Source organism: Peromyscus maniculatus, chromosome 10 (genome assembly GCF_049852395.1).
Source record: "Peromyscus maniculatus bairdii isolate BWxNUB_F1_BW_parent chromosome 10, HU_Pman_BW_mat_3.1, whole genome shotgun sequence".
Lineage (NCBI taxonomy): Eukaryota > Metazoa > Chordata > Mammalia > Rodentia > Cricetidae > Peromyscus > Peromyscus maniculatus.
Window position 1 is genome coordinate 87,148,192 of NC_134861.1, and position 16,212 is coordinate 87,164,403.

A 16,212-nucleotide genomic window follows, 5' to 3' on the forward strand; every position below is an offset into this window, starting at 1 on the left:
AGGACTGTGGCAGGAATGTGAAAGTACCTGGGAACTAGAGTGCTGTATGTACAGTAGCTCACCCCCAATGCGAAGCAGCTGTCTGTAGGTGACTTTTTCTAGAAATGCCTTTGTCTGGTGATTCTGGGCAGTGCAATCCCAAGATCCACAGACTCAGGAAGAACCTTCGTGGGTCCAGTCAGCTCATCCTCCTCCTTCACAGAGTACGCAAAAGGATATGCACATTAGGCACATGTTATTTGCTAACAGGTGACCTTCATCTAACTTTATTTTGCTTTCAATCTCAGGTCTGAAATACTTTCCCCATACCTGTGCACTTGCATCTATTTCTGTTTGAATTTTAAAGCCGTGTGTGTGTGTGTGTGTGTGTGTGTGTGTGTGTGTGTGTGTGTGTGTGCGCTTTTTACTGCAGACATGTATATTTGCTGTTAAGGACTATAAAGACAAAGTCATCACCTCTTTCTGTCCCTCTTAAGTTTTCTGAATCATTTTTAAATGTGTCACTTTTAGAAACAGAAGGAGCTCAAATCCAGGTGTGTTTTTTGTTTGTTTGTTTTTGAGAACTTTAGGCTGGGGGTGGTAGCAGCACACACACATCTTTAATCCCAGCACTCGGGAGTTAGAGGCAGGCAGATCTCCGTGAATTCAAGACCAGCCTGATCTACAAAGCAAGGTCTGTATTTGCAGACCACTTAGATGATTGCAGGAGCACAGAATGAAAAAGGGCCCCTCCTCTTCCTCCCTGAGAATGACAAGGTGGTCTGTAGGGCGGCTGTTCTTCTGTGTCGGCCTAGCAGTGGAAGAGCCGTGCCCCCCGGCCCCCATATGGGTATGGCCATGTCCGCTTTCCCTCAGAAATCACAATGTAAATGCAACAGATGTGAAAGTGTGGCGAGCTGCGGGGGTGGGGGTGGGGGTGGGGATGGGCTGCTTGTGTATTGAAACTTTTGTACTTGATTTCCTGCACCTAAGGAAAGCCCAGCCTAAGGGTTGGCAAGTGCCTCCCCCCCCCCCTTCCTCTCAGTAATCCAGTTTCCTGGAAAGCGCCACCCTTTTATAGCAGGTTCAACAAACGTTTGCTCATGTTCAAATGTATGTCACAATCCTGGCAGTCTTACAGACTTTGTAACCAAAGCCCTTCCTGTAGAACTTTTGCCTTTCATGTATGATTTCTGCTGGCTCTGCAGATATGTGGGGTGGAGAGGTCTTTAGGTTTGGCTCTGCCTTGGTCTCCCCCGACAGTCTGTGGTGTCACATTGGACAGGGTTCTTTCTTTCAGAACATCCCTCACTCCCGGATGCCCTGCTCTCTGGAGAGTTTAGTGCTTCGGACCTGGACTTCGTCCTTCGTCTCCTGCTCTGAGTGCCTTAAGTCCTCAAAGCTTTGTGATTTCTTTTTTCGACATGGTCTTCTGCTGTGGAGCTCAGGGTGGTTTAGCCTGTGACTATCCTCTTGCCTCAGCCTTCCAAGTGCTGAGAATACAGGCATGTGCCAATATGACTGAGCCCCCACTTACTTCTTTTAAAAAGTGACATCTTAATATTCATATTACATAATGATCATTTCTTCTAATTTTATAGAACCGACTGCCCTGGCCTAGCTTATCCAGGAATAATATAAACTACACCCATGGTTTTAAATCCCCAGTAGCCACATTTAAAAATAAAAATAACTGAAAACAATTTAAGCAATATATTAATATAATTCAAAACATAAAAGATTATTTTGCTGCCTAATCAGCATTAAATGAGATTTATTATTATTATTATTATTAAGAACCAGTGACATGCCAAATGCTCAGTAGTCATATGTGCTTAGTAACTGCAGTACGAGACAGGAGGACCTGGCTAGTACATGCATTCCATGTTTAGTATATACTGGCTGCCATGATGCTCGCTCTAAACAGCTGAAGACAGCGGATGCCATGATTTTGCTTTATGGCAACACCTCTAATTTTCCCTAACAGTTTTCTGTTCACTGCGAATTATATCTCCTTGCTCTTTTCTTCAAGTAAAATGAAAGAAGATTAAACTATAGTTTGTTTTTCAAAATACCTTTATTATTTTTAGTTGTGTTTTTTCTTGTGTGTCTGTGTGAGGCATGTGTATGTGAGCGCAGGTGCCCTCAGAGGCCAGCAGCGTCAGGCCACCAGGAGCTGGAGTTACAGGTGGCCCTGAGCCCCCATTCTGAGTGCTGAGACGTGAACTCAGGTCCTCTAGAAGAGCCGCTTTGTTCTCTCAACTGCTGAGATATCCCTCCAGCCTCCTAAACTACAGATTCTGTCCTTTTAGAACTATTGCATTTTTGTTGTTGTTGTTGTTATTTCTCAAATTGGGCTATTTTCTGTTTTATATTCCAGGCCCACCTAGTCAGTGTCCCCTTGAATTTAAGGGATATCCCAGGAAATGAATCTAATTTCCGTCTTTTAAAAACTGAGTGGCCTAGTGAGTTTTCTGTTCTTGCGATAAAACACCATGACCAGAAGCATCCTGGGAGGGAAGGGGTTTATTTCTGCTTACAGGTCACACTCCACACTGAGGGCAGCCAGGGCAGGGACTCAAGCAGGACCTGAAGCAGAGACCGTGAAAGAATGCTGCTCACCGGCTTGCTCCTTGATAATTTTTTCATACACTCCAGACTGCCTGCCTGAGGAATAGTTCTGCCCACAGTGGACTGGGGCACATCAATCAGTTACCAAGACGATTGCCACAGATAGGGCCACAGGCCAGTCTGACGGGTGCAGTTCTTCAGTGGAGGTTCCCCCTTACTAGGTCACACTAGGCCGTGCGTGTCAAGTTGACGATAAAAGCCAACAGCATGGGATCCGTTTGAACCTTTAGTAATGCTTCCAAATGATTCTGTTCATGTAGACTTCAAAATGCTGGGGCTGAGCTGTAGCTCAGAGGTAGCACCTTTGCCCAGTGCATCTGTAGGCTCTATGACTGACCCCTAAAACTCCCAACGTAGTTTTCAAATTTGAAGAGATTAATGCAAGTCATTTAAGTGTAATGTTAACTCTCCACTCAGTAAGCTTCAGAAATACATACTGACTCCCCCACCTAATGTTAATACCAAGGATATTTTCTTCAGCTCAGCTAGTGAAAAGCAAACTGGAAATGGAAACTATAACATCTCCACTTATTAGAAACCAGCATGACATAACAAAATCCTGTTTTAGGTTTATAGAAGACAGATGACTCACTCCTGCGGGAGAGAGTGCCAGAAGTCTAACATAACATGTCCAGACTGAAGACGGTGATTCCCAAACTCAGCTCCTTAAGCCTTAGAGTACACCAGCTGCCCTTTTATCAAGCAATTCCATCATTTTAGGGAGCTGTTAGTCAGTTTTTATATTGTTAAGACAATGACACTATGATTTCCTTACAATGTTGAAAAACTGATCCAGAGGTCAGGAAAACCCCTACACCCTGTGTTCAAAGCATCTGTCAGACCCTCAGTAAGACCACAGGGAAGGAAACAGAAACTAGACATAAATCATATAAACACAGAAGTCCATTAAAAGCACTGAGAAATTGTGCATTTTATTGTTGCTGAAAAGAGCACCAGAGTGAGGAAGAATTTTGAGTAACACTGTTTCTGAACTTAAGCTTAATCTTCTGGTAATTTGACATATGAAAACATTTTTAGAAACTGCATTCTGCTTAGGCCGTCTGGTATTTGAAACAGATCTGCCCATATTTCGTAAGCACCGCTCCACGATTGATATGAGCGGCCCCAGATGTTACAGCATCGCGTATGTGCACCAAATAAGGGTCAGTTCCAGCAGCCGCCTCCATCTAAATGACTTCCCCACGCTGGAGAGAGCCACCGTGAGTTCTCGTTTCCTGCCTTGTCAGCGTGCCCGGGAGCGTGGAATCAAAACTGCAGGTCACGCGAACAGCACTGGAATCTGCCGGACTTTCGGTGCTAATGGGAGGCAGTGTCTGAAAGGCAGGGGAGAAACAGCTTTTGACTTCCATCCATCGGAGATTTTAAAAGCTGTTCATTTTGTGTACTTGACGTTCACATGTGAGTGGGCGCGCATATGTATGTATATGTGCATATGGAGGCTGTGTGTTGACATGCGTGTGAGCACACATATGTATGCATATGGAGGCCTGAACTTGGTGTTGAGTGACTCCCTGGATCGCTCCATTGTATGGACAGAGGCAGGTTCTCTTGCTGATCCCAGCCAGAGCTTGCCAATTCTGGCTAATTAGCCAACTTACCCGTGTCTGCCTCCCAAGTGTGTGTGGGGGGTGGGGGGACGGGGGACTGCCATGGCTTTTAGTGGGTTCTGGGGATGTGAACTCCAGTCCTCACACTTGCCAGGGAAATGTTTGATGCACTGAGCCAAGGCCTCAGCCCCTGATAAGCAGTTAATAAGAGTCCGATCTACTGTACTAGTTCCTTCTGGTCTGCCCACGTCTCCAGCTTGTTCCTGTCCTTAGTGGACTCTTATTGGCTGGGTTAAACTTAATGTGTGTTTTCCTCTGTTAAACTATAAGCAAGGTGTTTGTTAAGCTATCTGCTTTTATTCCTTTTGGAAATTGAGTTTGAGCTACAAAGATTTTGGGCTGTTTCCCTTCTGAATATTTCTCTACCTTTTTTTTTTAACATTCTTTTTTTTTTAAGATTTATTTATTTATTATGTATATAGTGTTCTGCCTGCATGTGTCCCTGCAGGCCAGAAGAGGGCGCCAGATCTCATTATTGATGGTTGTGAGCCACCATGTGGTTGCTGGGAACTGAACTCAGGACCTCTGGAAGAGCAGTCAGTGCTCTTAACCACTGAGACATCTCTCCAGCCCATTTCTCTACCTTTTTAGAAGAAAAAATATCAAATATAATAGTAGTTATTATTTGCTCTTTTCTTTTCTCGCCTGGCAAAGCACAGTGCCTCAACAAATATCTATAACCAGACTCGCTTGTCTTAGGATATCACTTTTTATGAAATCCACTGCCAAGCTAATTATATTAGTATATAATTAACACATGCCAAGGCTGTTCACTTATTTTTTTATGATTTATTTTTATTTTATATGCATTTACATTTTGCACGCATGGATGCATGTATGAGGGTGTTGGATCCCCTGGAACTGGAGTTACAGACTGCTGTGAGCTGCCATGTGGGTGCTGGGAATTGAACCCAGGTCATTTGAGCAGCCAGTGCTCTTAACCGCTGAGCCGTCTCTCCAGACCCACTTATTTTATTTTTAAGTAATTCTAAAGGAAAGAAAAGAACATGAGTCTGAAAACTAATTAATTTAGAATATTAGGTAAGTTCAAAAGAATCTTATGCCAAAACTCAGAACAAAGGGTTGGAGTGATGGCTCAGTGGTTAAATCCTGACTGTTCTTGCTGAGGCCTCAGGTTCAATTCCCAGCAGCCCCTTGGTGGCTCACAACCATCTCTAACTCCAGTCCTAGGGGATCCAATACCCTCTTCTGGTCTCTGAGGGCACCGGACACATACGCAGTGCATGTATGTCCATACATGCAGGCAAAACACCCATGCATATAACGAACCAGAAATAACAGATGCAAACACAGGGAGTGTTCGAGTTCTGTAACCTCGCTGGCTAGACTGGCCCTCTTTTCTGTGTCCTCCACACCCCTCTCAGGGAGTTTGCGGTCATTTGCATGTGTCTGAGCCAGGAACAGTGTACAGCACAAAACAACTTCAGTGTCCGCGTGAGCTTCAGAGAGAGCATTTTCCTCCCAACAAAGGCAGCTCTATGCACGGCCTTCGGTTGGCCACCCAGAACAGAACATGACCGCCGGGGCAATGTCGATGTTCATGTTAATTTTCCAAGTTGGGAAACAGCGTGGCTATTGTTAACACGCAAGAGAGTAGCAGTGAGCGGCATTCCAAACAACTAGTGGATTCAGTAACAGGGCACACTTGGGCAGTAGCTTGATTGCCGTTTCTGCATTGCCACTGATACCCCGAGAGGAGAGGGGAGGGGGGCAGATCCGAGTGACACTGTCCCGGGTCTAGTTGGAGGACCCTGCTTCGAGGGATGAGTTCTGCCTGTGAACATTAGAAGAGCCATGTGGGCAAGGTATGACATGGCACTGGCCTTCCTGGCATTTTAATGGGCTCTGGCTCAAATGACCGGTTGTGGAGGACATTCCGGGACATGCAGTTTGCCAGTTTGAACTAGAGGTTAACTAGGCCTGTTTAAGGCAGGAGATCTGCCCAGGAGTGTAAAAAGGGGGTTGGAAGGACATTTTTTGTCATTTGCAGATACTATATTATATTAAACTTAACTGACTTGTATTCGAGACGAGTAGCCTTTTAAATATTTGGAAAAGCTCCAAGTTTAGTGGTTTTTAAGGAACTGAGTATATTTCTTTTTAAATGAAGTGAAAGATTCCTGTCAGTTCCCCGTTTCCTGTTCTGCCTTAGATCCACAGCTTTGTTTTCTTTCTGTGGCCCCAGCTTCCCAACTCTTGATTTTAATGCATAGAGAGCTGAGTAATGAAGGTCTGGTCATCTAGCTCCCTCTGGGCATGGTTGTCCGCTCTGACCTTGCATCTGTACCTGTTGGTGGCTGGAACGATATAGGAGCAAGGCAGATGGATGGGGACCAGAATAATGGCTGTTGCTTGTTTGGTATCTGTGGTGTGCCGTGGAGTGGACAGTGTCTCCAATTCCGTAATACTTGGGTAAGAAAGAGCACATCTCTTTAAAGAAGAAAACAAGGATTCGAGCATGTATACAATGCTGTGTACAACCACTTATAAGAAGCAGGGTCGGGGTAGCAGAGGTGAACACCGCAGGGGAATGCCTTTCTACTCTGCTGCGATAGGAAGGAAAGGCGACCCCAGAGGTCTGACCCTAACTTGCATACTGAGGCCCCCCTGACAAAAGATGATTGGAACAGGAGGCGAAGTGTGCGGCAATTTGAGACAACGAGTCTGAGGGTCTCGGGGAAGAAGCAGCGAAGAAAGCTTGAGAAGGTCGAGGCCCTGTGGTTGACATTTCAGATGGTTATCGTGGGCCTGGTTAAAATAAGGTCTCTGTTAGTCGTGTTCTCCTTCTGTGTCACATCCTGACCAGCAGTAGTCACTCTCAGAACAGCCAGTGCAGAGCCCAGCGACAAGGGGAAGGGTGACAGACCCGTGGTCGGCACTGGGCAGTAGCTGATGTTTTTAGTTAATGCAGCAGGTCAGCTCCAGACTGTGGGAATCTGTAGCAAAGGAGGCCATGTGACCTTCCATGGCCAAGGGGGGAGGAGCAGGCAGGCGGCAAAGAAACGTTTGCATCCGTGAGGAAGGGTTGTTACACACTGAGAAACAACTAAATGTCACATGAGCCCTGGACCAAATCCTAGAAAAAGGACATTAGTGACAAGTCTGGTCTGAAGTTCGGTTAGTGATGTGGTGCCATTGTTCATTCTCTGCTCTTGGTAATTGTAAGGCGGTTATGAAGATGTTGACATTAGAGGAAGAAAGGAAGGGGATAAGGACCTTCTTTGTACCATTTTTTTTTTATAATTTCCTTATGTCTAAAATTAGCTCAGAATCAATATTTAAAAATTATCATACACAATGAGTGCAGAGTGCTCATTATGGTGATCAGTTTAAACTTAGAAACTATAAAAACAAAAGAACTTGGCCTGACACCTGGCGATTGAAATTTGTGGAAATCGTGTCAGACAGTTGTGAACGGGTGGTCCAAAGACATTCACGCTGTACATGACTTTAAAGGGAAGGAGATGCTGGGAACGAGGGAAATTCTACAAGTTACCTGAAGTAAAGGCCATTAGTGCAGAAAGGCTCTCCTAGCATGAAGCTGTGCGCTGCTAAGCTGCCTGTGACTGATTGCTAGAATGATCTCCAGGGGTGAAGTCCGTGGGTCATGTGTGAAGATGTTGGTGGCTGTACATGCCTTGGTGCCAGGTCTAAAGACAGCGTCTTTGCCTCGTTTTCTTTTTGAAGTTTTTATTTATTTATTTATTTATTTATTTATTTATTTATTTATTTATTTTATTATTATTATTATTATTATTATTATTATTATTATTATTAACATATATGGGTATTTTGCCTACACGTATGTCTGTGCACCAAGTATGTGCCTGATGCCTACAGAGGCCAGAAGAAGACATTGAATCCCCTTGAGCTAGAGTTAGAGACAGTGGGAGCCTCCGTGTAGGTGCTGGGAGTCACACTGAGGTTCTCTGGGAGAACAGCCAGGACTTTTAACAGCCAGGCCATCTCTCTAACCCCTCTGCCATTTCCTTTTGCCCAGTTTAAGAGTTCACTTTTCTAGGCAGCCACCTAATATGTACAGAGGCCCCGATCCTCTGATGCACCCCATGCCCATTTCAGTTTGAGATGTTCCCAACCAGTCGCTTTTAACCATAATTTTCTTCTCCTTGTCACACTTACTTTGTGCCCAGTATTCTCCCTGTCTCTCTCCTAACTCTTGTATTTCTTTTATAGCACAATGAGGGGATCCATTGTCCCCGTTTGATGTATGTGGGTACAGAAGGAAGAAGCATGCACTGTGCCATATGGCGATTGAGTAGTCACATGACCAGAACACAGATAGGTTGGGATCTGCACTTGGGCATTTGTGGCTTTTGGTTTTGGTTTAGTGACACAGTTTTTTTACATACTTAAAAAAACAAAAACAAACAAACAAAAAAAACCAGCAGAGCAGGAATACAATAGTAAGGCATATAGTTGGTATACTTGGAAATGATGAGAAAATGCAGTAAAATCAACATTGCTGTCACTTTGGGGAGCTTTGATCTCTATGCATGTCCTTTTATTAGTAAATCACCTGTTTATATAGTTTTAAAAAATAACCAGGTCTGTCTGAAGGCACACGCCTTTAATCCCAGCACCTGGGAGGTAGAGGCAGGGGGACATCTATGAGTTAAAGGCCAGCCAGACAGGATACATAGTGAGACCCTATCCCAAACAAATAAACAATGAACAAACCCCCCAAAAAAGCAAAACCCCCAAAGTTTGTCCAGCCCTGGAAAACAGTGCCTGTAAAATGTTTAGAATGGAAGAAACACTAGGGTGTGAAGTGGGGTAGAGTGGACCACTGGGAGTCTGCGACACTGAATGCGTCCAGCTGGTCTATGACGTAGACCTGAGCTGCCCTGAGCTGCCCAAGAACCTGCTACTCAATGCGCGTGACTGAGAATTAGTTAAACAGAAAGTTGGTAAAGTGCATATATTAACACTCAGAGACTCGATAATGTCACAATTTTAAGAATCAATCATCAATGACTCATTCATATATGTAGACACATTCATCTCTATCTTTCTGTTTACTTGGGTGAAAAAAAATCCCTAATTATTTAAGAGGTGAGAAAGTGATAGGAATTTTCCTGTCTATTTTTATACACAGCACAGAAACCATCTAGTTTGCCGTAGAAACCGCAGATTGTTACTGTTCAGTCTGTAGTTATGGCTTTCCCCCTATGTACTGATCTAAAATTTAAAACATTTTTAAATTTGTGGGGAGTGTGGGGTGTCATAGCACATTCCTGCTTTAGAACATCCAAAGGTCATAGTTCTCTTAGGTTGACCCTTCTTTCCGTCCTCCCTTCCTTCTTCTCACGACATAGTCCAGACTGTGCCTCAAACTCATAATCCCCCTGCCTCAGCCTCCATGCTGGCTTATGTTTTTGTTGTTGTTTGTTTCATTTTATTTGTTTGGTTTTTGAATCAGGGTCTCACTATGTAGCCCTCGCTGGCTTAGAACTCTCTATTTAGACCAGGCTGGCCTCAAACTCAGATACTCACCTGCCTCTGCCTCTGGGGTAAGCGCCGTGCACTCCCACAGCCGGCTGGCTTTGGTTCTTACTCTCTTCTCTTCCCTTTCTCCTGTGGGGGTTTTGCTTTTCCCCACGGTCTCTGCTCACACTTTGGGTTCCTTTCGTCTCTCCAGTCTTACTTTCTGATAGCAGGAAACTGAAGCGTCTTCTGCTAGTACTACTACTAGCTGTTTGCTTTGGATTTTTGAGACAGGGTTTCACTATGTAACCCTGGCTGCTGTCCTGGAACTCGCTACATAGAAGAGGCTGGCCTTGAACTCACAGGGACCTGCCTTTGCCTTGACAGTACAGGGACTAACATGCAACCCTATTCATAGCTTGAAGTTTTTTAAAGTACCTACACACACTCACACACACACACACACACACACACACACACACACACACACACACACACACACACACACACACATATATATTTAAAGATTATTTCTTGGCCTTAACTTTAAAAGACTCTAAGTTGGACATTTCTTGTTTCTCAAACCTGTAAAGTGGCATGTTGCTGCTGCTGTTGTTGTTTTATTTTGCTTGTTTTTTTGAGATAGAGTTTCTCTGATTCTGGCTGTCCTGGAACTCACTCTGTAGACCACCAAGCTGGCCTTGAACTCAGAGATCTGCCCGCCTCTTCCTCCCAAGTACATGGATCAAAGGTGTGCGCCACCGCCCATTAAGTGGCTTTTTGTATATCTGTTCTCAGTTCATTTCTCCCTTTGTAGATATTTCAAAGAAAAATGATATATCATCCCTTGCCTGCCATCCAGCCCTCTAATTGTATGTCCAGGCAGTCCCACATTGTGTGGACATCTAAGCTAATGCACTAAGCGACTTGAACAATTTAGCTAAGTTTAGTTAAGAGGAAACACAGGCAAACTGTGTTAGTCTCAGAACTGGCAGGTTTGCACATGCTTGACAAATGAAGGCTGCGGAGTAAGCCACCAAGCAGACGGACATTTGATCCATCACGCCGACACAAGATGGCCAGACGGGCTGCCGGCGCAGGGATGTGCAAGAAATACGGGAGTCGGTCCTTAGGAAATTAGAACCTGGTTTTGTCTAGCTGCTGAAATAGTGACCGTTCACTTTCTGGGGTCCTTTAAACGCAGGAAGCTTGTCTGATAAGTCTCCCCTCTCCCCTCATGTGCCTTGTATAAACTAAAGTGAATGGGGGAGGGGAGAGCAGCACAAACGTAAGCCGGAGGCTGGCACTGGGTGTCTTCCTGAGGCACGCTCCGTCTTAGTTTGTGCGACAGCGTCTCTTAGTGAGCACGGAGCTCATCAGTTCCTAGCTGACCAACAACCTTCCGTGATCTGCCTGTCTCCACCCCTCCAGCAGTACAGTCACAGACACCACCAGGCCCAACTTTTACCTGGGTGCTGAGGATCCGAACTCAGGTCCTTAGGTTTGTATGGCAGACCCTTAACGGAGTCACCTTCTCAGCCAGTATAGTCAAACTAGAAAGTTTATTTCCCTAATTCCTGTCTTACAAAATCCCCCCTTTTTCCTCTGCTGTTACTCCCTTTATAAATATATGGAGCTGAACTCTCCCCCTGCTCTGACAAAGGCACGTGACTAAATGTGCTGACCTGTGTCCCAGGTCTTTCTGACAAATGCTGTTCGTTTCTTATGAAGATACATAGTATAGAAGGGCTGAGAAGGTAAACCCAAAGACCCAAGTTCAGAGCCCTAGCACCCAAGGGAAAGGCCAGACCTGGCAGTGCCCTGACCCAGTACTGGTGAGATAGAGACTGGGGGTGAGGAGAGGGTGTGGCCTTTAGCTGACCTTGTCTCAAAAGACAAGGAGGACAGTGGTAGAGGGAGACCCCCAAATGTCAACCTCTGGCCTTTACACACATGAATTTTCTCTCTCTCTCTCTCTCTCTCTCTCTCTCTCTCTCTCTCTCTCTCTCTCTCACACACACACACACACACACACGCACACACACACACACACACACGTATCGGATGCTATGCTGAGACCCCTACAATGGTATATATAGAAGGACACCAGCTTTCTCTCTGGGTGCAGCTCTTGATCCGCCTGATCTGGAGCTTGCTAAGGCTTCTGTTAGGCAGGGTTATGAAGGCTGACCTCAGCAGAGCTTCCTAAGCATTTTCCGGACTTGGCAGAAGATAGTGAGTGTGACGTACAAGCCAGAAGTTTGGTGTAGACGGAGGCTAACAGCATCCTGGCACATGCCTGTATTCCTGGCAGTCAGGAGGCAGAGAGGGGAGCCTGGCCACAAGTTCCCTACCTTGCCTGACATTGGTCCTATGCATTTGGATACCTGAGATGAAATCCCGTAGTCCATGTCCTGTCCTCTCTCTAAGCGCCCCCACTCTACGTGGTTGTTGCCATTCATCTTCAGGGTCCGTCACCACTGATTTAAGTCAAGCCCTCGCCACTCCATATTGACTGTGCCCCATACTCCCCATTGATTCCACTTAAAGGTTCCTGCCGGGTCACCTTCTCCTGTACGGCATGGCCTTTGAGACGGGATCATTTCCTCCTCCACTTGATGTCCATTGCCGTTTCACTGAAGTGCCGCCCTTTGAGCGTCATCTGCAAGGCTCTTGGTTACGCCGCCGTCATGATCTCCCTGCCTTCTCTGACTGCACCCTAAACTGGAGTGTCCCCTGTGAGTGAGGCAGGCACGTCCAGCACAAACACCCTCGCCTCGGCACCTCCAAAGTGTCCTTTATTTCCAGCTAACGTGCAAGCTGAAATGCCCAGATGCACTCCCGCCTGCTGTTTTAACATTGTAAACATACTTCACGACTGCAAGCCAAGCATGCCGCCATGATGTGTCTGCTGTCTTTGGGAAATGTATGACCATCAACTGAGCATGCTTGGTAATGGATTCTCCAATTGAGTGTGCTCAGGGATGTTCCTTCCTGGGGGATGTGCATGGGCTCCCCAAAAGAAGAGAGTGACTTGCTTTTTTTTTTTTTTTTTTTTTTTTTGGTATTTACTATTCTTATGTCATCAGTGCCTGTAATTTTCTCTGTCTTTTTTTAGAGGGGTGGGGTTGGTGATCATGTGGTGTAGTAGCTCTTTTCTATTGCTGGGATAAAACACCATCACCAAGGCAACTTGTAGAAGCATTTCTTTGGGCTTGGGGTTCCAGAAGGCTGGAGTCCTTAGTGGCAGAGCGAGACAACAGTGGCAGGAGCTGGAAGCCAAGGGCTCCCATCTTGAACCACAGGCACCAACACACAGAGAGAACAAAGTCAGACGGCGCAAAGCCTACCTCCGGTGACACGCTTCATCCAACAAGGCCGTACTCTAGCTCTCAGCACCGTCAATTAGGGGCCAAGTGTTCAAACGCCCGAGAGTACCGGGGACACTTCCATTCAAACCAACACATGTGTAGTGTCCTCTCTGTACAAATTAAGGGATTCGAGGGTAGCACACCACCACCACCCCCTTTTTGTGCTGAGCATATGTTGGACTCTGTAAGCGGGGTTTAAAGACGGGTGAGCAGAATGTCCATACATAAAGTAAGCCCCAGAGTGGGTTTTGATCATCTGGGACAAGCTGATGTATAATGTTTCTGGGGTAGTTCCATGGCAGCCTTTTTATTAACTTTCAATAAGAGCGAGTGGAGCAGCATTTACATCTGAGGGAGCAGACAGCTTGCCCTTAGGGAAGTTACCTTAAAGGAGAAAGCTGCTATGGGTCCTGAGACATGAAAGACCGCTCAGGTTACTGTCCACCACCCACACACAGGGATTGTCCCAGACGGTTCTGCTTCCTCTCTTCTAAAAGCTAGCGTTTCCTGTTTCAGAAGGGAATACATTTACACTCTTAAAAGGCAGTTAGTTCCCTTTAGTTTTCTTTTAAGTCGGGCTGATGTTCCCACCACAGTTACTTCATGGGGGTTTCCAGCCTTGGGAATAGAGGTAATAATTCAACTTTCGATTACAGCCCCACCATGCCACAGCGAAGAGCTCTATCCTTCCCTTCATGCTGTGATGGTTCACTTATTTAACTGTGCGGCAAAGAAGAAAACGTCCTGGCTGAAAGTGAAGACTCCTTTCTTTCCCCTTTCGGCTCCCAAGATCCTGTCTCCCCTTACTTTTTTACCTCAATCCACAAAACCCTGTTTTTTGTTTTTTGAACATCTTACAGCTGAAAACAAACTGCAATAACTTGTTTCTCATCCCATTTTGTGTTGTGTGGAGAAGGAAAATCGCAGATTAAGAAATGATGGCATTGGAGCCAGTATAGTGGTATGCACCTTCAATCCTAGCACTCAGGCAGAGGTAGGTGGATCTCTGAATCTGAGCTAGCCTGGTCTACAGAGCAAGTTCCAGGACAGCCAGGGCCACATAGAGAATCCAGCCTTGAAAACAAACAAGCAAACCAATAATAACAACAAAAACAACAACATTTCATTGAAGAGGACAACAGAATAGACAGTGTGGAGCGAAGAGGAAGGGACCAGCCTGGGTCAGGCCGGGCCTGCTGCTGCCTGTGGGCGTGGTGGCAGAGGAGTGTGAGCCTGGTGGCACAGGAGTGTGAGCCTGGTGGCCCAGGAGTGTGGGCCTGGTGGCACAGGAGGGTGGACAGCCTGCCCTTGGTCCAGTTCTTCCTTCCTTGTGGCAGGTTCCATCCAGTGCATTGGTTTCTAGAGGCCCCATTATAAAGGCCTCCTCCTCCCGTGAGACACAGACATCTTCAGCTGTGCCCAGATGGGCCCGGTTGGGCACCCGCATCTTCCCGTGAGAGACCCCACTGACAGTTCACTTCAGAATTTCCCTGCGAGCCAAGCAAGTGACTTCGCACTTTTCCGTGTTATGGATATTGTAACTTCTCCTGCCACACGGGATGAATGAACAAGGGCTTACGGACCCTGAGGGTTACCTAGGAGACATGTCTAGCAGGAAGGTAGGGATTTCCCATGGCAATGCCACGTCCAGGCTTGGATTCAGGTTACTCTAGCCCCAGAAAGGGGTAAAAGACACAAGAGACCCCGACCGACCGACCGACCAGAACAAGTCCTTTGCTGCCTGCCACCCCCGGCCTGGCCCTCACTGCCCTGGGCTGCACTCGCCACTGAGAACAACCTGCTTGTTTTCCTCAGCCATAGCAGGCAGACGGCTCCCTCTAGCCCAGCGTCATCTAAAGAAACCCAGTGAGCTGGGTCTGGTGACACACGGCTTGCACTCCCAGTACTCGGGAGGCTGGGTCAGGATTCCAACTTTGAATCAACCTGGGCTGCATAGCAAGACTCTGCCTCAGACAGACAGACAGACAGACAGACAGACAGACAATCAGAAAAGAGCTACAAAGGTGTCTCGGGTGGGAGAGGGCTTGCTTAGCAGGCATGAATCCTTAGGTTTGATCTCCAGGACTGCGTAAACCAGACTCCGTGGCACATGCCTGTAATCCATCACTGGAGAGCTGGAGGCAGGGGGATTAGGCATTCGAACTCATCCTTAGCTACATAACGAATTGGAAGTCAGCCTGGGCTACATGAGAAAAAAAAAAAAGTAGCTAGCGTTAGCTACATGGATAATTTGAAACTTCCTGAGTCAGGTGTGGTGACTCACGCCTGTAATCCCAGTATTTGGCCTTAGCTGGGGGCTGCCCCTGGAGGCCAGGGTGGTCAACAAAGCAAATTTCACACCAGCCTAGACGACAAGGACCCTATCTCAACAAGCCAAAGGGGAAAAAACTGTCTTGTAGCCACATTTCAGGAACAAGAAACAAGTGAAATCGACATCACTAATTTTATCTTATTTAACCCCTTGCATCTAAAGGGCACACTTTACTTTCTTCCTGTGTCTGAAATCCTCTAAGTGTTTTATACTGATAGCCCTTAGCATTTGCATACCAAATTTTCATCGCAAATAATTGATCTATATTTAGATCGCACGAAATGTCAAGTGCAAAAATAGATGCAAATACTTCCGTTCTTCCAAACATTGGAAACTTTCCAGTCAACCAATCAGGGGTTTAAAATTAAATACAACCAAGCGCCCTGACACATTTCACTTTCCTCTTCACCCAGTCACTTTCAAAGCGCTCCATAGACATCAGGTGACTGGGAGCTGGAAGGTAGTTCTGGCTCTCCTCTGAAAGAATTTCCCTCCATCTTCCTCCACCGGCTCCCCCCCTTCCGCCTTTGCTTAGATGGTGCCCTGTCAGAGAGTCTCACTTGGCCCCTCTGTTTAATACAAGATGCCCCCGGTCCCCACACGGCACACCTCTGATCCTGCTCATTCCACAGGACTTTCATCTCTCCTGCAGAATGACTGCTGACTTATCATCTGATTTGCTGCCTGCCCCCCCACCACCACCACTTGGTAGCTGCAGGCTCCTTGGAGCAGGATCTGTTTCCTTTGCTGATAATATCTCAGCCTTTACAACTCAGGAATTGAGGGTTTAGCTCAGTGCCTCCTG

The 16,212-nt window shown here is 46.2% G+C and overlaps 1 protein-coding gene across 4 annotated transcripts in view; it reads left to right on the forward strand.

Moving 5' to 3' along the window:
* Positions 1 to 16,212, forward strand: part of Art3 (ADP-ribosyltransferase 3 (inactive)) — an 86,314-nt gene that overhangs the window by 28,491 nt on the left and 41,611 nt on the right. Inside the window, exon 1 of one of the 4 annotated variants that reach the window (XM_076546665.1) lies at positions 6,041 to 6,064. The exons of the other annotated variants lie outside the window; for them this stretch is intronic. The gene's annotated coding sequence lies outside the window, so the exon portion shown is untranslated. Of the gene's footprint in view, positions 1 to 6,040; positions 6,065 to 16,212 lie in introns of those variants that run through there. 4 annotated transcript variants of the gene reach the window in all.